Source organism: Leucoraja erinacea, chromosome 9, assembly GCF_028641065.1.
Source record: "Leucoraja erinacea ecotype New England chromosome 9, Leri_hhj_1, whole genome shotgun sequence".
NCBI classification, from domain to species: Eukaryota; Metazoa; Chordata; class Chondrichthyes; order Rajiformes; family Rajidae; genus Leucoraja; species Leucoraja erinaceus.
In genome coordinates this window covers 40,653,436-40,672,946 of record NC_073385.1, presented here as the reverse complement: position 1 = coordinate 40,672,946, position 19,511 = coordinate 40,653,436, and the positions used below count along the sequence as shown (strand labels likewise).

The window sequence follows — 19,511 nt, the reverse complement described above, 5'->3', positions numbered from 1 at the left end:
ATCCAAAAGCTGCTTAAATGCCACTATTGTATCTGCCTCAACCACCGACCCTGGCAGTGCATTCCAGGCACTCACCACCCACTATGTAAAAAAAGAATTGCACTTGGACAGGAACATGGATAGGATAAATTTAGAGGGATAGGGGCCAGACACAGGCAGGTGGGACAATTGCAGCTGGGGCATGTTTGTTGGCGTGGACAAGTTGGGCCAAACGGTCTGTTTCCACGCTGTATGAATTCTGTGATGCTATGACTCTAATTTACAAACTAGAAAAACTATGAACTCCAATTAAACTCTGAACTGCCTTGATTGCACAAGGGACTTTGGGCTTTGTTTTATATTTGTGCACAAATTGGGTTTTTTAATTTATTGAACTTTAAAAAAAATATTTGTTATATTATCTATTGAGTACTGCATTTACAAACCTGTTGTGCTGCTGCCGCTACAAGTAAGAACTTAATTGTTCTGTTTTGGTGACAATTACACACTCTTGACTCTAGATTCTTGAATGTATCCCAAATCTAAACAGTAATGTTCAACACTTTAAATGACTGTTCCAAATGAAGTTTAAAGTGCTTCAGCAAGGGGCAGAACTTCAAAGATCTCCAAGAACTATAACAAACTAATAGTCCTATCAAGGTAACATTTTTTTTTTAAAAAGCAAGTCCTATAAATACAGGTCCACCATGAATTTTCCGGCACTCTTGGTTCCACAGCTTTTCTGGATTGTCCATTTTGCCAGGCCAACAGAAGTCACAGCCTTAAGGGAGCCGAGATTCTGGACTGCAAAGTTGGCTGTGGAAGTCAGCAATGGGACCGAGTCTCCCAGTTCCAGCCAGGCCAGAGTTCCACAGCTCCGGCCTCAGGGGGCAAGTTCTACCCACCAATCAGCATGGAAGTCCCGAAGAGATCTCGATCGGCTGCCTCACCTGGTTAAGGCGCCACATTTTCGGGAGTTTTCCGGGGGGAGGGGGATTTTAAGTGCACTCTCATAATTTTATCAGGATTAAAGAAGATGCCGGGCCATCAGTTGCTGTAAAATCGATGGTGGACCTGTATAATAATTCTATTATCAGCTTATTGTAGAAATTCTGGCGCACCACTCTCTTTGAAATACAATTAAATGAAAAATAGTCAAATGGAGTAATCATAAAAATCGAATTGGACTAGCTAAGTGCTAATGCTGTTTTTAGATGAAACGTGAATTATGAATTTTTAAAAAAAATTAACCACATTTTCCCGTGACTTGTATTACATTAAAATATTTAAAGCTCTGAACATATTTGCACAATGAAATGATATTATTTCTGATTGCTTTATTTTAATGCCTTTTATATTTCATGTGCAATTGGGTTAATCCCTGTGGCATAGGCGCGATGGGCCGAAGGGCCTGTTTCAATGCTGTATTTTTCAATCCAATTCCATTCAAAATTCACTTCGCCTTTGAATAGCAAGAATGCTCAAGTGCAGGGAATACTGTTTATTAAAGTGAAAGATGTATCATCTACAAAATATAAGCAGAGGTAATCACTGAAAATTTAATTAGCTCTTCTGTAGGTAGAATTTAGAACCATATGTTCCAGCTGAAACCTAGGGCAACATATTTTTCTAATTAGCAACCGTTCAATATTTTCAATGCTCGTTAGAAACGATAAACTGCTCCAAGCTTAATTGGTGATTTGGTTATTTGCTCCATTCAGACATTTGATATTTATCATGGCAGTAATCCTTTTCCCCCCCAAAGCTATGGATTTTGTCTGATGATATATTTTATAAAATCAGATTCCGAGTGAAATCAAAAGTAAAAAATAGCTCTATCTGCTGCAGTTGACACGGCTGACCTCTGAAGCACTCTGCACCTTTCCTGCACACATTTCAATTTTTATCCAACTGCTTGAAATAAGGCATAATTTGATTGTGATTACCTCATAAATACTAACACTGGTACTTATTTCCTTGGGCATACCTTTTGCTGCTTCTATTTGTCCAAGTGCCACCCCTTATTTAGCTTGTGTTTAGTTCAGAGATAAAGCATGGTACAAGGCCATTCAGCCCACCGAGTCCATGCCATCCATCGATCACACTCTTTCTACGTTAGAAGAGTCTCGACCTGAAACATCACCCATTCCTTTTTTTCTGCTTGTCCCGCAGAGTTACTCCGGCAATTTGTGTCTATTTTCGGTTTAAACCAGCATTTGCAGTTTCTTCCTACACTAGTTCTACGTTATCTCAGTTTCATGTCCTCTCCCTACACATTAGGGACACACTTTACAGTGGGCGCATGGTATTGGGGGTAGAGTGCTGACATGGATAGAAAATTGGTTGGCAGACAGGAAACAAAGAGTAAGGATTAACGGGTTGCTTTCAGAATGGCAAGCAGTGACTAGTGGGGGTACCACAAGGCTCGGTGTTGGAGCCGCAGCTATTTACAATATATATTAATAATTTAGATGATGGTATTACAAGTAACGTTAGCAAATTTGCAGATGACGCAAAGCGTGGGTGGCAGTGTGAACTGTGAGGAGGATGCTATGAGAATGCAGGGTGACTTGGACAGGTTGGGTGAGTGGGCAGATGCATGGCAGATGCAGTTTAATGTGGATGAATGTGAGGTTATCCACTTTGGTAGAAAAAACAGGAAGGAAGATTATTATCTAAATGGTGTCAAGTTGGGAAAAAGAGAAGTACAATGGGATCTGGGGGTCCTTGTTCATCAGTCAATGAAAGTAAGCATGCAGGCAGTGAAGAAAGCGAATATGTTGGCCATAACAAGAGGAGTTGAGTATAGAAGCCAAGAGGTCCTGCAGTTGTACAGGGCCCTAGTGAGACCACACCTGGAGTATTGTGTACAGTTTTGGTCTCCAAATTTGAGGAAGGACATTCTTGCTATTGAGGAAGTGCAGCGTAGGTTCACAAGGTTAATTCCCGGGATAGCGGGGCTGTCATATGCTGAGAGAATGGAGCGGCTGGGCTTGTATACTCTGGAATTTAGGATGAGAAGGGATCTTATTGAAACATATAAGATTATTAAGGGTTTGGACACGCTAGAGGCTGGAAACATGTTCCCGATGTTGGGGGAGTACAGAACCAGGGGCCACAGTTTAAGAATAAGGGGTAAGATATTTAGAACGGAGATGAGGAAACACTTTTTTGCACAGAGTTGCGAGTGTGGAATTCTCTGCTTCAGAAGGCGGTGGGGGCCGGTTCTCTGGACACTTTCTGGATAGGGCTCTTGAAGATAGCGGAGTCAGGGAATATGGGAAGAAGGCAGGAACAGGATACTGATTGTGAATGAGCACATTGAATGGTGGTCCTGACTTGAAGGGCCGAATGGCCTACTCCTGCATCTATTGTCCATTGTTTACTTCTGTTACTGAATTATGACAAAAGGGCCTCAACTGTTCAGGTGCCACTTTTCCTGGTATTATTTCAAATATTTGTTGGTTCAAATTCAGTTGTTCAGAATTAGTAATATTTTGGCTTTTGTATTGGTTATGTTGCTGGTTTTGACACAGCTGGCATCATTAGGGTGGTGTAGTGGTGCTGCCTCAAGTGCCAGAGACCCAGGTTTGATCCTGACCTCGGGTGCTGTCTGTGTGAAGTTTGCATGTTCTCCCTGTGACCGCACGGATTTCCTCTGGGTGTTCCAATTTTCTTCCATGTGCGGGTTTGTGGTTTAGTTTATTATCACATGTACCGAGGTACAGTGAAAAGCTTTTGTTGCATTCTATCCAGTCAGAAAAACAACACACGATTACGATCGAGCCATTCACATGATAAATGGAGTAAAGCTTAGTGCAAGAAAGGTAATTGGCTTCTGTAAATTGCTCCCTATTGTGTAGGGAGTGGATGAGAAGGTGGGATAATATGAAACTAGTGTCAACAGTGATTGATGGTTGGCATGGATTTGGTGGGCCGAAGGGCCTGTTTCCATGTTGTATCTCTAAACTAACATTCAGGATGTGAGGATTCTGCAATGAGCTAATTTGGAATTTTCAGGATACTTAAATCTAAATACGTAAGATGGATAGAAAGTCCCATGGTCAATATGGGGAAATGCAGTCACCTTTCTATTTCATAAAAGGGAATATAAATAATTTTTAGATTTGTAGCTATAAAAGATTAATTTAGAATGGGATAGGGGACTCTGCGTAAGTACGGAATGAAAATGCGAAGACTCTTTCATACCAATCCAACTCAAACCATGGCATGCTATAGGAAGCAAATACAGATTCTGGTTTACACCGAAGATAGACACAAAATGCCTGTGAGTCGGGTAGCATCTCTGGGGAAAAGGAATAGGTGATGTTTCAGGTCAAGACCCTACTTCAGACTGAGATGGAAGAAGGATCCTCAGTCTGAAGAAGGGTCTCAACTTGAAACGTCACCTACTCGTTTTCTCCAGAGATGCTGCCTGACCCGCTGAGTTACTTCAGCATTTTGTATTTATCTCATGGCATGCTAGACTTTGAGTTGATTCTTTCATGCGAGTTGCATTATATAGAAACATCAGTGTGAAATAATTCATCATTTGAGTTGTAAAATGATTGATAACAAAACATTATAACAATAGTTCTATAGATTTCAGTTGATAGGCAAACTCTCACAGTTCTATCCTTTTTCAGTTCATTTCTTCAATGACTTTCCATTTAATAAAGTTTAAGGCAAAAAGTTTTCGCATTTGCTTGAGTGTTTTTTGCTAAATTGAGATTGTCTGAAGCTGTTGGCATCTGTGGATGTCCTAATGTCTTCTACTCCGATTCAACCAGTTGAAAGTTTTGTGCTTCATTTCCAGGTAATAACTGATGAGTTTTGAATGAAGTTGTTCATACATGTTTGACGCTCTCTCGTTATAATGCAGCAATATGATCACCAGACTTAGCGAAATGACAAGCAATAATTTCCAAAACATCGTCGGCAATGGGGAGCCATATTCGGTCGCTGCTTAAAGAAAAGGCAGGGAGAAGTAACGTTGAATAGTTTAATACAATTACAGTATGATTCAAGTTAGAGAAAGTTACAGGTTACACAAAAAAAGCTGGAGAAACTCAGCGGGTGCAGCAGCATCTATGGAGCGAAGGAAATAGGCAACGTTTCGGGCCGAAACCCTTCTTCAGACTGATCGGGGGCGGGGGTGGGTGGGGACAAGAAAGGGAAAAGGAGGAGGAGCCCGAAGGCTGGGGGATGGGAGGAGACAGCAGGGGGGGCTGAGGAAGGGGAGGAGACAGCAAGGACTAACAAAATTGGGAGAATTCGATGTTCATGCCCCCGGGGTGCAGACTCCCCAAACGGAATATGAGGTGCTGTTCCTCCAATTTCCGGTGCTGCTCGCTGTGGCCATGGAGGAGACCCAGGACAGAGAGGTCGGAGACGGAGTGGGAGGGGGAGTTGAAGTGCTGAGCCACCGGGAGGTCAGCTTGGTTATTGCGGACCGAGCGGAGGTGTTCGGCGAAACGATCGCCCAACCTCCGCTTGGTCTCACCGATATAGATCTGCTGACATCTAGAGCAGCGGACGTAATAGATGAGGTTGGAAGAGATGCAGGTAAACCTCTGTCGCACCTGGAACGATTGCTTGGGTCCTTGAACGGAGTCGAGGGCAAAGTGAAATTATTAGGAGTATTGCGTGCAGTTCTGGTCGTCCATTAAAGGAAAGATGTGGAAGCTTTGGAGAGGGTGAAGAGAAGGTTTACCAGAATGTTGTCTGTATTTGATATGTATTATATACTGATCTTTTTTTGTTTTTGATTATGATGTTTACAGGGTCAGCACAGTGGTGCAGTGGTCGACTTGCTGCCTTGCATTGCCAGAGACCCAGATTTAGTTTAGTTTAGAGATACATCGCGGAAACAGGCCCACCAGGTACATGCCGACCAGTGATCCCCACACATTAACACTGTCCTACACCCACTAGGGACAATTTCTTTCCTACACCCACTAGGGACATTTACAAAACCAATTAATCTACAAACCTGTACATCTTTGGAGTGTGGGAGGAAACCGAAGATCTCAGAGAAAACCCACGCTGGTCACGGGGAGAATGTACTAACTCCGTACAGACAGCACCCATAGTCGGGATCGAACCCAGGTCTCTGACGCTGCATTCGCTGTAAGGCAGCAACTCTACCGCTGCGCCACCATGACCACCATTTGATACTATCTACGGGTGCTGTCTGTGTGGAGTTCGTACGTTCTCTCTGTGACGGCGTGGGTTTTCTTCAGGTGCTCTTGTTTTCTCCCACACTCCAATGACGTACAGGTTTGTAGGTTAATTGGCTTTAGTAAAAAGATTGTAAATTGTCCCTAGTGTGTAGGATAGAGTTATTATACGGGGTGATCGCTGGTCAGCGTGGAATCGGTGGGATGAAGGGCATGTGACCGCACTATATCTCTAAAGTCTATAGACTACTATGTTTATATATCGGTTGTGCTGCTGCAAGTAAGAATTTTATTGACCTGTTTTGGGAGAGATAGCAATAATGCACCCTGGACTCTTGATATTAAAAAAAAAAAATTTTAAATGTTGAGTCGGGAAGAAAATGCTTAAAAAAAAAAGAGTCCAGCTTTATAAAAATTAAGCAGTTTATATTACTTGCAGCATAAAGCTGCTACTTTAGCCAAGCCAGAACAAGCAAAATCTATGCTCAGCAGTTTCTTTTGCATGTATAATGACACTGAGTTTAGTGCAGGGACTGTGAGATTACAACTTGGATAGATGCTGATTCTTGGCCATCTGGACTGATTGCTATAATGAATGAAAGTTTTTTTCAAAATGGTAGGTAGAGCCACAAGCGCAGTGAAGGCCAAACATTAATTGCACATAGAATTGGATTGAGCAAGCACTAGGAAGACAGATTTGCACGTCTGAAGTGGCAGCAACAGAGGGCTTTGAAAAGAAGGAGAAAGCAAAAAGCCAGACCTCGGAAATAAACTGACTAAGTAAAGAATGATACTACCCCTGAGAACACAAAATAGATTAGCATGGAGCACAAGTCCCAAGGAGTAACGAACGCCAAATAAAAATCAATAATCAGCAGGATATTATATTTCTACTTTATTTTTAGTTTTAGAGATGCAGCGTGAAAACGGGACCTTCGGCCCACCAAGTCTATGCTGACCAAAGATCACCTGTTCACACTAGTTCTATGTCCTACACACCAGGAGGGTAAATTCCGAGGGCAATTTATCTACTAACTTGCATGTTTTTGGAATGTGGGAGGAAACCAGAGCACCTGGAAAAAAACCCTATGCGGTCGCAGGGAGAATGTCCAAACTGTATAAACGGCATTCCAGTTCTGCATTGAACGTGGACCTCTGATGCTGTAAGGCAGCAGCTCTACCACAGCGCCATTAATTGAATTGTGTGGTGGGTTGCTTCATATTTTCACAGTGTGGAGAATCTGTGGAATTCTTTGCCAGAAAGCAGTGGAGACCATATCATTGGGTATTTTTAAAGTGAACGTAGATAAGTTCTTGATTAGCAAGGGAGTCAAAGGTTATGGGGAGAAGGCTGGAAAATGGGGTTGAGTGGGGAAAAATAGAACAACCAAGTTCAGGTGACGGACTGGACTCGATGGGGCGATTGGCCAAATTCTGCCTCCGTCTCTTACCGTGTTACCTCTTTCAAAAATAGCTTGCCATTCTTAAAGTCAATGTAGTGGTACAATTTTATCTTTTATAAATTTCTAGAATTGGCTGTATGCACAGATAATAATATCACCTTAAATGCACTGATCTAAAACAAACTTGAAATACAAGCAAATGTTGTTGACAGTTGATACCAACCAATATTTGAAAGAAAAAGATTGTGAATGTACAGTGTACAATTTCTTGCAAATTCTGTGTTTTACTTTAATTTTGGTATATTCAATATATTATGTATCATGCAAATTTTGACAAAGAAACTAAAGCTGCTCAAGATGTATTAATATAACTAAAAGTCTCATTTTGACCACTTCCTGTCAGTGTTGTATATTGATTTTAGAAAAGACGCTACCCTATATCACTATGATTTTTGGCCATCTTATTCAACGTCCTCCTCTGCTGAGGCAGCCCCAAGGATTTTTCCGATCGATGAAAACTAAAAAAGTTATGAGCGTTTGAAAAAAAAAATCTTGAGATCAGCTGATTGGTCTTTTCGCCTGTCAATGACCATGATGAAGGTAACACCCATTCCGGGGGAGGGGGCAGGATTATAAAACCCCGGATGCCTGGACGTGAGTCAGTCACTCTGGAAGATCGCGAGGGAGAGGCCACAACTGTGATTCTAAGCTGTGAATCGGGGGCGCTGGGGAGATGGCCAGCTCTGCCGGCAGTCTTTTCGTTTTTTCATCTTTTTGTTATTTTTATTAAGAGTTTGTTTTAATGTACTTCGGTTTGTTTTATGTTGGGGGGGGGGGGGGGGAGGGGGAGGGGGGATAATCGGGGGAAACTTTTTTTCAAGTTCTTACCTTCCCGGAGATGTGATAGATTTTCACATCGCATTCTCCGGGATCTGCGGCCCACCATCGCTGGAGCTGGGACCCGCCTCGGACCGTCGTGAGCCTGGCCTGCGGACTTACCATCAAGGGCTCGCAGTATCGGGAGAGGCCGTCGGGAGCTCCAACCCTGCAGAAGGTTCGACCAGCCCCGACGCGAGGTTCGATCGCCCGGCGTGGGAGAGCTGACATCCCCCAATGCAGGAGCTGAACGCCTCGACACGGAGGGCCCAAACGCCGCTGGCTACGGGAGTCAAGAGCGTCCTGTCAATGGAGGGCTCAAGGCCCCCCGACCGAGGAAGAACAAAAGGAAGGCCTTGAACTTTATTTCGCCTTCCATCACAGCGAGGAATGTGTAGGAGTCACTGTGGTGGATAATCATGTTAAAATGTGTTTTTGAGTCTGTTGCAAAACATACTTGGCCAATAAATTCTGATTCTAAATCAACTGAACTGTGAGTCTGCAATGTACTTGCAATTATTAGCCCTTAATGAAAATGTAATGAGCTGTTTGGCTGCCCTGTGCTTGAAACTGCAGTGGAAATGAAATGAAAATGCAATGAGCTGTTTGCCCTGCCCTGTGCTTGCAACGGCAGTAGAAATGGAAATAAAATGAAAATACAATGAGCTGTTTGGCCTGCCGTGTGCTTGAAACTGCAGTGGAAATGGAAATGAAATAAAAAGAAAATGAAATTAGTTGTTTGGCCTGCCCTGTGCTTGAAATTGAAATGGAGATGGAAATGGAAATGGAAGTGAAATGAGTTGGTTGGCCTGCCCCGTGCTTGAAATTGAAATGGAAATGAAATGAGTTGTTTGGCCTGCCTGAAACCACTAATTTCAGCCCACAAGGCCCCTATTAGCCGAGAAACCAGTCCCTTTTGCCCAAAATGCCCGTATTAGTCCAGGAGGAGCATTGTGGCCCAAAAAAACAATTACAGGCCAGGAAAAGTCCCGAAAAAGTGCCTTTCACTGAGATTTCAATCAGATGTTTTTTTATTTTTATGCCCCTTCAGCTCATCAGGCCTGTACTAGCCCAGGAGGAGTCCCTTTGTCCCATCAGTAAGTACTCCCCCTGCAAGTATTTTTCTCCCTTCATTGGCTCCCTGTGAGATCCAGGACAGGATAGACTTTCCTCCTTCATTGCTGTGATCTGCAGAAAATGATGAAAAATATCTAAAATTGATTCTCAACCCTCTCCCCTTCTCTCTCACAGTCTCTCTCCTGTTTTGGGCAGAATTTCTGGCAGTTTCTGAGCTGCCTGCCCACCAGGCCCGAGTGACTGAGCTGCCAGGCCCGAGTGACTGAGCTGCCTGCCCAAGAATCTTTTTGGCCCACAATGTCCATACTAGCCCACTGGAAACCTGTCCCTTTGGTTCACAACACCCATACTAACGCTCCAGAACCCCCCCACTGGCCACCAATATTGGAATTGGTGGAGAGGTGGAATATTGCGTTGGGGGACCAGCCCTCGCATGTGAACATGGTCTAGTTTGAATATTAAAGATGCAGAAAGTGCTTATAATTCGAGTTGAATTGGAAACAATACCCTCTGGCAACAATCTATTTTGAAGCAGAGTAATAACTCTCATGAGACTGAAAATTATTGGAGGTAAACAACTTTTTGTACAAAAAGATAGTGTTAGCGTGTCGGAATTATACAGCACAGAAACAGGCCCTTCAATCCAACTCTTCCATGCCATGATCATATTGAATGGCGGTGCAGGCTCGAAGGGCCGAATGGCCTACTCCTAGACCTAATTTCTATATTTCTATGCCGACCAAGATGGTCCATCTAATCTTGTCCCACCTGCCTGTGTTTTTCCCAGATCTCTCTCAACCTTTTCAATTCGTGCCTGTCCAAGTGTCTTTTAAATGTTGTTATGGTACCTGCCTCAACCACCTCCTTCCATAAACCTGCCACCCTCTGCGTGAGAAAGTCCCCCCTCGGGTTTCTATTAAATGTTTCTCCCTTCACCTTAAACCTGACATCGGTGGTGGGGAAGATGCTGGAGTCAATTATAAAAGATGAAATAGCCGCACATTTGGATAGCAGTAACAGGATCGGTCTGAGTCAGCATGGATTTACGAAGGGGAAATCATGCTTGACTAATCTTCTGGAATTTTTTGAAGATGTAACTAGCAAAATGGACAAGGGAGAGCCAGTAGATGTAGTGTACCTAGACTTTCAGAAAGCATTTGATAAGGTCCCACATAGGTGATTAGTGGGCAAAATTAGGGCACATGGTATTGGGGGTAGGGTGCTGACATGGATAGAGAAGTGGTTGGCAGACAGGAAACAAAGAGTAGGGATTAATATGTCCCTTTCAGAATGGCAGGCAGTGACTAGTGGGGTACTGCAAGGCTCGGTGCTGGGACCGCAGCTATTTACAATATATGTCAATGATTTGGATGAAGGGATTCAAAGTAACATTAGCAAATTTGCAGATGACACAAAGCTGGGTGGCAGTGTGAGCTGTGAGGAGGATGCTATGAGAATGCTGGGTGACTTGGACAGGTTGGGGGAGTGGGCAGATGCATGGTAGATGAAGTTTAATACGGATAAATGTGAGGTTATCCACTTTGGTAGCAAAAACAGGAAGGCAGATTACTATCTAAATGGCATCAAGTTGGGAAAAGGGGAAGTACAACGGGATCTGGGGGTCCTTGTACATCAGTCTATGAAAGTAAGCATGCAGGTACAGCAGGCAGTGAAGAAAGTGATCATATTGCATGGTGCTGCTGGCTCGAAGGGCTGAATGGCCTACTCCTGCACCTATTGTCTAAACCTATGTCCCCTGGTTCTTGATTTCCCATAAAAGACTGGGTAAAGATTCTGTGCAACTACCCTATCTATTCCCCTCAAAATTATATACACTTCAATAAGATCACCCCTTGTGCTCCAAGGAATAAAGTCCTAGCTTTCCCAAACTATCCTTGTTGCTCAGGCCCTCGTGTCCTGGCAACACACTCGTAAATCGTATCTGCACCCTTTTCATCTTAGTAACACCCTTCTGATAGCAGTGTGACCAAAACTGAACACAATACTCCACATGTGGCTTCACCACCTCTTTCAGCTTCATCCTTCTGTTACAGTTGCAGTAATGCACAATTCACTTGTGCATTAATACATTCACTTCACTTTTTGTAAAATATTAAATAATTTAAAATATAAATTAAACCTACTGTGAAAAATTATCTCATCTGATTCTCGAAAGCGGACCCGTCTTTCTGATCTTGTTCTGTGAGCAACATATTCTTCATATCTTGTCAATTTGGATTTCTTCCTCAGTATCGATGTTGGCCATTTCAGTGTAACCACCTGCTGGTTTAAAAGTGATCCCCAATTAAAGTTTAGTTCAGAGATACAGCTTAGGAAACAAGCCCTTCACCCCACCGAGTCTCCCGTTCAAACTAGCTCTAAGTTATCCCACTTTCTCATCTACCCCTTCACACAAGGACCAATTTACAGAGGTCAGTTAAGTTACAAACCCACATGTCTTTGGGATGTGGGAGGAAACCGGAGAACCCAGTGTGAACCGACATGGTCACAGGTAGAACATGCAAACTCCACACAGGCAGCACCTGAGGTCGGGGTCGGACCCGTATCTCTGGCATATAATTGAATGGCGGAGTAGACTTGATGGGCTGAATGCCCTAATTTTGCTATGACTTATGAAGCTCATGGACACTGGGTCCAAAATGGGTTCAGTGGCAGGATGCAAAGATAATGATTGATGGGTGTTTTTAAGACTGTAAACCAGTGATGTTCCACAAACAACAGCACATGCTCCCTTTGCTTGTTATAATAACCTGGAGCTCAATGCTCTTAAGACAGTGGAATTGGTTGTAGACTTTAGGAGAGCTTCCCCCTCCCTTCACACCACTCGCCATCAACAACACTACAGTCACATCTGTGGTCCTTTAAGTTCCTGGGAACCATCATCTCCAAGGGCCTTAAATGACCATTGACCAAGCACGACATCCGGAGGCTGCAGCGAATTGTCCGATCGGCTGAGAAGGTTATTGGCAGCAATCCTTTCGTTGTACGTATTTACAATGACAATAAACTATTATTATTATTATTACTCAATAACCAAAAACCTGTAGACTCCTTTTGCTATGGTATTTTATTTAATTCACATGTTTAATCGATATTGTTTTATTATTAATGTTTAATATTTTATGTGTCATTCCTAACTGTCACTGTATGTCATGTTGTCACTTGCGGGCGGCGCACCAAGGCAAATACCTTGTATGTGAATACTTGGCCAATAAACTTATTCATTCCATAGAGGGAGTACAGAGAAGGTTCACCAGACTGATTCCTGGGATGTCAGGACTTTCATATGAAGAAAGACTGGATAGACTTGGCTTGTACTCACTAGAATTTAAAAGTTTGGGGGGGGATCTTATAGAAACTTACAAAATTCTTAAGGGGTTGGACAGGCTAGATGCAGGAAGATTGTTCCCGATGTTGCTAATATTGGTCTTGCATCGATCGGTCCATACGTGTACGAAGCCTGTGGAGTGACTTCCAGGTTTTCCAGTCACACCTGTTCCTTGGTTGGGATTGGCATCGTTATGTTTCTTTTCCCACAAGGCTAGTCTGGTTGTGAATAAGACCGCCAGGGAGATGGCAGCCTTGCCGGCAGTCTGTTCGTCTGTTCTATATTCCCAATGGTGGGGAAGTCTAGAACAAGGGGTCACAGTTTAAGGATAAGGGGGAAATCTTTTAGGACCGAGATGAGGGAAACATTTTTCACACAGAGAGTGGTGAATCTGTGGAATTCTCTGCCACAGAAGGTAGTTGAGGCCAGTTCATTGGCTATATTTAAGAGGGAGGTCGATGTGGCCCTTGTGGCTAAAGGGATCAGGGGGTATGGAGAGAAGGCAGGTACGGGATACTGAGTTGGATGATCAGCCATGATCATATTGAATCGTGGTGCAGGCTCGAAGGGCCGAATGGCATACTCCTTCACCTATTTTCTATGCTTCTATTCATTCATACTAACAAGTTAAACTGGAAATCTAGAGGACATGCAAAAGACATTTGTTGATAAAACACATCTTGACCCAATGGTTGAGGTTGGGACAAAGAGGTGCCGTTTGAAATCCAGAAAGATAGAGATGGTCTGTTCTGTTCAGCAGAAAAATGACAAGATGGAATTTAACCTAAAGCAGCATTTGGGGTAAATGCAGCAATGTAACGGAATGTATGGTAATCAAATATCGAGTATTCTGTGTACTTGAGTGTACATCTGTAGATGTTTAAAGAAGGCAGGACAGGTCAATGAGGTTAGGAAGGTCTGTGAAATGCTTTCCTTTCTGAGGAAAGGCAAAAGACTATAAGATAAGTTGGCTATGCTGCGACTCTGTACAATACTACTCGAGCTACATCTTGAGTGCTGCCTGCAGTTCTGGTCTGCACATCACAAGAAAGATGTGATTGACTTGGAGAGGGTCCAGATCAAGGTTGTTGCCAGAACAGGAAATATTTGGATAGATTGGTGTTGTTTCTTTGGAACAGAGGAGGCTTAGGGAATACTAAATTAGCTTGTATAAAATTATGAGAGACCAAGAGACGGTAAATAGATATGCTCCAATCCCTATATCAGAGATATCAAATAAACTGCAGCATAGATACAAAGTGATTGATGGAGGAATTCAGGCTTAATAACAGGAATAGAGTTTGATCTATATCGTGGTGATGTTTGACAGGTTTTGTGCAGGCTATACAGAGGGTTGTGAGTGCCTGCCAGAGGTGGTGGTTGAGGCAGAAACAACAGTGGCATTTTAAGAAGCTTTTGGATCGGCACATGGATATGCCGGGAATGGATGTGGATTATGTGCAGGTAGATAAGCGATGGTCTTGGCAGCATGTTCATTATGGGCCGCCGAGCCTGTGCTTGAGCTTTCCTAATCTATCTTCTATGTTTCCATGCTATCGCAGAAAATTCTGTTGGAATTTCTAAAAATTATGGCAAACTAAATTCCTTTTGTCCATTCTCCTGATGAGAGTTAAAGATGGAACTATTAGGATCCAACGTATTATCTGGAAAGATTAAAGGATCGATGTTTTCTCCGATTTGTGAAAAGGCGGTTCAAGGTGTATTCGACGGGATAGAATTGTCATTAATGGACTTTACATATACCGTTAGTTGCTGTTTATATTTAGTTCATAATTAATCTTTCTTGATGGTTGTAGGGGCAAATGGAAAGGCCATGTGGAGATGGTGTTCGATGTAACGGACGATTTATTAAAACTGGTGCACACCAGGAGACCAGTCCAGGCTGATCTCCTGAGCATGACTTTGGTACAGCTTACATTTTCAGCTGACAAGATTACACAGAAACTTGATTAGCAATAAAACTAGGATTTGATTACAGAATGGAGGTTACAAAAATACTTATTTAGCTAATACTTAATACTTAATCGTTTGGTATCAATGCATCCACACTGGTGTCAACTGCTTTTGCGCTGTGCTACTCTGCTGCAGAGTATGCTTGTCCCGTTGGGAGAGATCATCTCGTGTGAAGAAAGTTGATGCCGCCCTTAATGGCTGCTGCAGATGCATCACTGGCTGTCTAAAACCCACGGATGTGGTAACTTGCATGTCTTGGCCGGTACTGCTCCACCAAGAATCCGTAGATCAGCTGCCGGTAGAACTGAATGCAGTAGGCAAGATGGGGACACCCGCCATTCCTGTCACCCTCATCACCCAGCCCCCAAATGGCTGAAGTCAAGGAAGAGCTTCCTTCACACAGTCCAGCCACTGTCGGTCTCCTCAAGCAACCAGAATCAGAATCACACTTTATTCGCCAAGTATGTTTTGCAACATGCAAGGAATTTCATTGGCCAGGTCGGTCATTCAATTAAAAGTAACGAATCAGTCAAAAACACATTTTAACATGAACATTCACCACAGTGACTCCTACACATTCCTCACTGTGATGGAAGGCGAAATAAAGTTCAAGTCCTTCCTTTTGTTCTCCCTCGGTCGGGAGCCTCGAGCCCCCGTTGACGGGACAATCTTGGCTCCCGCAGCTGGAGGTGATCAGGCCCTCCGCGTCTTGGCGTTCATCTCCTGCAACGGGGGGGATGTCAGCTCCCCCGCGCTGGGCGATCTAACCTCGCGTCGGGGCTGGTCGAGCCTTCCGCGATGTTGGAGCTCCCGACTAGCCTCTCCCGAGACTGTGAGCCCTTAATGGTAAGTCCACGGTGGTTGCGGTGGGAGTGATCCCAGGCAAGGGATCCACTCCGATGTTAAGTCCGCACCCCCCGGTGGGGCTCACGACAGTCTGAGGCGGCTTCCAGCTCCAGCGATGGTCGGCCGCAGAGCCTGGAGAATGTGATCTGAAAATTGATCACATCTCCGGGAAGGTATGAAAAAGCTTTTCCCCCGTCCCCTCCCCCCCTCCCCCCACATAAAATATGCCAAGAACATTAAAACAAAAACTTTTAACAAACTAAAAATAACAAAAAGGAAGAAAAAACGAACAGACTGCCAGCAAGGCTGCCATCTCTCCGGCGCCCCTGGTGGTCTTATTCACAACCAGACTAGCCTTGTGGGAAAAGAAACATAAAGATGCCAATCCCAACCAAGGAACAGGTGTGACTGGAAAACCTGGAAATCCCTCCACAGGCTTCGTACACGTATGGACCGATCGATGCAAGACCAATATTAGCAAATGGGGCAATGCAGATGCAGCAGACACAGAATGCGAATGTGGAATATCTGTACAATCTATGCCACCCCAATCCATGCCCACTTCTTGGGGAACAATGCTGCCTGGAAGATCTAGCTGTGACAATCGAGAAGGCTGGCCACCTGGCCGAACAGTTGAAACGTAGATGATGAACACGAAAGAATAAGCTAACCAACCAGGTCTTGATTACAAAATAAAATGACTAACAACAAGTCATAGATCATAGAGTGACACCATGTGGAAACATGTCCTATGGCCCAACTTGCCCACACCTGCCAACATGTCCCAGCAACACTAGTCCCACCTGCCAGCATTTGATCCATATCCTTCCAAACCTGTCCTATCCATGTACCTGTCTAACTGCTTCTTAAATGTTGGGATAGCCCCTGCCTCAACTACCTCCTCTGGCAGCTTGTTCCATACACCCACCACCCTTTGTGTGAAAAAGTTACCCCTCAGATTCCTAATAAATCTTGTCCCCTTCACTTTAAACCTATGTCCTCTGGTCCTCGATTCACCTACTCGGGGCAAGAGACTTTGCGCACTAACTTCTGTTACAACGATGGGTGAATGCTATAACATGAAGTTCCTGAAACATGGGCGTTGCCACCTGCTGCATTCCATCTCTACCTTTAGGCCTTGTCCACGGTTCACTGTCACCACATCAACATCATCCACATCCCTATTTAGTAGTTATTAGCCCTCATTATTCCTTCCCCTATGATAATGGTAAATTCAAGAACAGGCACAATCACCCTTGCTCCCCACACAATAAACATGCACATGATAAGACATCATACCTCCTTTTTGTCACTCACTTCTGCTGGTAACATATCTGTTTTATGCTTCTTGGCATTTAGAGGCGTTGCAAGTCTCTGCAGTAATGCTTTCTATCGAGTAGCTGAAGAGCAGTAACGTGCTGAGCAACAACCAAAACCACAAGAAATGGTGTGGCATCCTTCTGCCTCGGCAATGCCGCCAGCATAATCTGCACAAGATAGTAAAAAATACACAGATTGAGAGGCAGTTTATTTCCAGCTGTTGCCAGGAAACTGAACCATCCTACCAACAACTAGAGAGCAGTCCTGAGCTACCATCTATCTCGGACAATCTTTAATCAGACTTTTCTGGATGTTATCTTGCACTAAACACTATTCCCTTTATCCTGTATCTGTACACTGTGGACGGCATGATTGTAAACCTGTATAGCCTTTCCATTGACTGGTCAGCATGTAACACATGACAATAAACTAAACTAAAAGGCAAGTTTTAAGGAATTACAGAGGCTGGGAAGGCTGAAGGGGGAGGGAAAGGCTGAGGGGAGGGGAGGAGGTTCATGTAGGTTTCATGCACAGTGCGGGGGAAAGGAAAGGTCTGTGATAAGGAGGGAGGCACAGGAAACTGACAAAAATATTGATGTGCATACAAAGAGTAAGGGATGGGTTGATATAAAAGTTAAATTGGAGTGGCAGATCCATCACCGAAATGCTGAACTCATCATTTTGTCCGCAAGACTGTAACATGCCTTATTGAAAGTGGAGATGGTGCCCGCTGAGCTACTGCAGAGTTTCACTGGACCTTTGTAGGAAGTCTAGGCCAGAAGGCAGGTGAAGGTCCAGATACCAGGGTAGTCACTGTGGAATAAGCTGATGTTTACCATTAAACAGACCTCCATCTTCCGCCCAATAACCATCAATTGGGGACAGGAGCATAAATTGCAAACGTTCAACACTAAATCTGACACACACACACAATAAAAAGACGGAAAGTGCCGGAGTAACTCAGCGGGTCAGACAGCATCTCTGGAGAACATGGGTTGGTGACGTTTTGGGTTGAGACCCTTCTTCAGACTGATTATGGTGGGGTGAGCTGGGGGAAGAAAACTAGATGATAGCGCTGTGTAACACTCTGACATCTGAAACTTTCCCCTCCCTAAGTAGGACCAGGTCAAAGCTGCGCCATCATCTCTCGCAGATGAAGGACACCAACTCTGCTAAAAAGTGGCAGCATGGTGGCGCAGTGGTACAGATGCTGCCTCACCTTGTACCTTGTGCCTCCTTCCTTGTCACCGAGACCTGGGTTTGATTCTGACTATAGGTGGTGTTTATACAGAGTTTGTCCATTCTCCCTGTGACCGCGTGGGTTTTCTTCAGGTGCTCCGGTTTCCCCCCACATTCCAAGGACGTACAGGTTTGTAGGTTAATTGGTTTTAAGTTGTCTCTAGTGTGTAGGATAGTGTTAGTGTATGGGGTGATCAGTGGTCATCACAGACTCGGTGGGCAGAATGGCGTGTTTCCACGCTGTATCTTTAAACTGAAGTGCACCCAAATTCCAAATACGTTATGAATAATCTTTACAAAGTCAGAATAATTTGTTTTGACTTGTACCGTTAAATATTGTGAGCCGGTGCTATAAAATATATCCAACAACAATGGCTTTGGGCTATGAGCCAGGATATTCCCAGCCTTGTTGATCCAGTCACCACCATCTCCCTGCTTTTAATGAACTGGAACTAGTAACATTCAAATCCACCTTAACTGTTTTTTGTTGAACAAGTGTAGCTCTTATGTTTAGTTTATAAAGCAGAGGTTGACGAATGTTCTCAGGCGATGGAAAGTATGCCTCACCCCTGCAATCTGAAGAAAGATGTAAACTGGAAACAATCATAGACCTGGCGTGTTAGTCATGGCGGTTTGTCATAGACAGGGCAGCGCGAGTCCCAGCGGTGGGTTGAGGACGTGCCGCCGAGAGAATGAAGATTGACCCAGCGTGGTGCTGGGGTGGGTTGTGGCGTGAGGTGGGGGGAGGAGAGGGGGTGGTGCGGTGAGAGAACGAAGAGTGACCATCCGGACTATAAAGAATACGTTGGTAACTTTGTCAGCGCACTATACGTGGCGACTTGTTGCATACTTGTGTATCGTATACAAAACAAAGAATTTCATTGCACCTACTGTAGGTACATATGACAATAAAGTTTCATTCATTCATTCATTAAAAATAAAAAAACTCCCATGACATAGATTCGTACAGCTATGGAGCACAAAAAGGCCCTTCGACCCAACATGTCTATTCTGATCGGACTTAGAGATACTCCATTTAGACTAGTCTTTTTTTGCCTGTGTTTGGTCCATATCCCTTTAAACCTTTCCTATCCATGCACCTTCCCAAGTATCTTATAAATGTTGTTATAGTACTTGCCACTATTACCTCCTCGGCCAGTTCATGTGGAAAAAGTTGCCCTTAAAATTCTTATGAAATCTTTCCCCTATGTCCTCTTGGTTTTGATTTATCTTCCCTGGGAAAAAGATAGTGTGTATTAATGGCTTAAA

The 19,511-nt window shown here is 43.8% G+C and overlaps 1 long non-coding RNA gene across 1 annotated transcript; it reads right to left on the bottom strand.

Annotated features, from left to right (window-relative positions):
• Positions 1-2,669: 2,669 nt before the first annotated feature.
• LOC129700283 (uncharacterized) lies at positions 2,670-17,103 on the bottom strand. The gene is made up of 3 exons (XR_008724029.1): positions 16,983-17,103; positions 11,659-11,794; positions 2,670-4,944 (listed from the first exon to the last, which is right to left on the bottom strand). It is a non-coding gene; the product is annotated as an uncharacterized LOC129700283 (long non-coding RNA).
• Between the last annotated feature and the right edge of the window lie 2,408 nt (positions 17,104-19,511).